This window comes from Astyanax mexicanus, unplaced genomic scaffold (assembly GCF_023375975.1).
Source record: "Astyanax mexicanus isolate ESR-SI-001 unplaced genomic scaffold, AstMex3_surface scaffold_37, whole genome shotgun sequence".
NCBI classification, from domain to species: Eukaryota; Metazoa; Chordata; class Actinopteri; order Characiformes; family Acestrorhamphidae; genus Astyanax; species Astyanax mexicanus.
In genome coordinates this window covers 2,111,280-2,113,299 of record NW_026040047.1, presented here as the reverse complement: position 1 = coordinate 2,113,299, position 2,020 = coordinate 2,111,280, and the positions used below count along the sequence as shown (strand labels likewise).

General features: G+C 43.9%; 1 non-coding gene across 1 annotated transcript; it reads right to left on the bottom strand.

The window, feature by feature from the left end:
- Positions 1-1,279: 1,279 nt before the first annotated feature.
- trnae-uuc (transfer RNA glutamic acid (anticodon UUC)) lies at positions 1,280-1,351 on the bottom strand. The gene has a single exon. It is a non-coding gene; the product is annotated as a tRNA-Glu (tRNA).
- Positions 1,352-2,020: the final 669 nt, after the last annotated feature.

The window sequence follows — 2,020 nt, the reverse complement described above, 5'->3', positions numbered from 1 at the left end:
ACAGCCAGCCCACCTGAACACCACGCTCCCCCAGTTCACAAGTCAAACAGGTTTGCCCCGCTCAGTGAAGCGCCAACTGAGGAGCCTGTTAAAGGTACTCTGGTGATAGGAGACTCTATCGTCCGACACGTGAAATTAGCTACTGCTTTAGGGGCACCAGCGGCAACAGTTACTTGTTTACTGGGAGCCAGAGCACCGGACATTAGTGGCAACCTTAGGTTAGGGAATAGGAGATATTCGAGGGTAGTAATTCATGTAGGGGCCAATGATATTCGTCTGCGGCAGTCTGAAGTAACTAAGGCTAATATTAAAGAGGTGATTAAACAGGCCCAGACGCTGTCCGAGGAGGTAATCTGCTCTGGCCCCATCCCAATGAGGCGTGGTGATGAAGCTTACAGCAGGCTTTCTTCGCTGAACCGCTGGATGTCCAAGTGGTGTGCAGAAAATCATGTGGGCTTTATAGATAACTGGCTACACTTTGAGAGCAAGCCTGGTCACAACAAGGTACAAGGCACAGGAAATCACAGTGATTTTGACAGGTGACCTTTCACCCTGTAATGACATGATCAATCTAAAACATGTCAGATGTCATGGCTACCGGCCTGTCCCACTGTTGTTATTTATGTTGAAACAATGTCCCCATTGACAATCCTCAAGAGAGAGATTATAAGGGGCACAGTCAATCAAACTTTTTGACAGGTGACCTTTGACCCCTCCCCCACACCACGTGCCTCCTTTTCTGGAATGTGACCTTTGACCCCTCCCCCACACCACATGCCTCCTTTTCTGGAATGTGACCTTTGACCCCTCAGATCACCCTATGATGCTGTCTGTTAGTAATTATGTTTTCAATCATCTGTAATTACCTTTGACCCCTCAGATCCCCTGACCCTTGAACTCTCTTAATTACTTTTCTGATATCAATGACCATGAGTCTCCAGTAATTATTAACTGGTGGCGTGTAATTACCCCTGCCATTCGTCATTCATGTTTTGGATATGAGGTATTTTAAACCATGGTGACACACCGCCCCTTCCTGCCCCATCCCCACCTCTTCCCGTCCCGCCCCAGCCCCGCCCCATCATTATTCAGATTGTCCTGATTGGTCAAAAAAATTCCCGCCAAAAGTATTGACCAATAAGGTTGTTATTCCTATGGAGCAATCACAGCAAGCCTACGAGTGAAATGTGTATTTAAGAGTTAGGGGTTAGCGAGATGTGTGAAGGACCGAGAGAACGGAGCAATGGCTTGTGTTTCTGAGGTTGCTGAAAACCAAAGCTTCCCATACCGGGATTCGAACCCGGACCGTCTGGATGAAAGCCAGAAATCCTACGCGTTAGACCATATGGGAGGATCTGTAGAAGAAGAGCACGATGACGAGAATCTAAAAAGGTACCGAACAATGGAGAGCATTCCTGAACCAATCGCTCAAGGAGCGCTCAAGGATCAAGTCTGGCGTTTGTCAGATGGAACTTACTTCGGATATGTTTTTCTTAAGGATATATATAGCGTTGCTATGAACGTCGGAAAAACGGTTAGATACGATGATGCCTCAGCTCGTTTTACTTTGAACCATATAGAATGGTTTAGCTTCAGAAGACACTGCTCTGTTTTTAATGCCTACGTCAATTACAGAAATACAGAATGCAGCCCATTTTTCAGGAGAACATGAATTTAATTTGGAAACCTCTGAATACAGGAAAGTCTAGGCGTTTTAATCTCGCGCCGGTTATGACGAGCCTCGGATGTAATGTAAGCCTCAGTGTCATTCAAGATTTAAAATACTATGCAATTGAAAATGACCTGCACTCGCGCGATTTCCAGGTTGTTTTTAATTCAGAAGACTTCAAAAGAATGAATCGTGTCTACTTCGCAATAATTGACAGTTTGTTCTATATGAACAAATAGATTTTCTGATTATTGTCAAACATACAAAACCAACATTTAATTATATTCTTAAACATTAAACTTTTATATTACATTTTAATACTTTTTTAGCCTATACTTTTCTATACTTTAG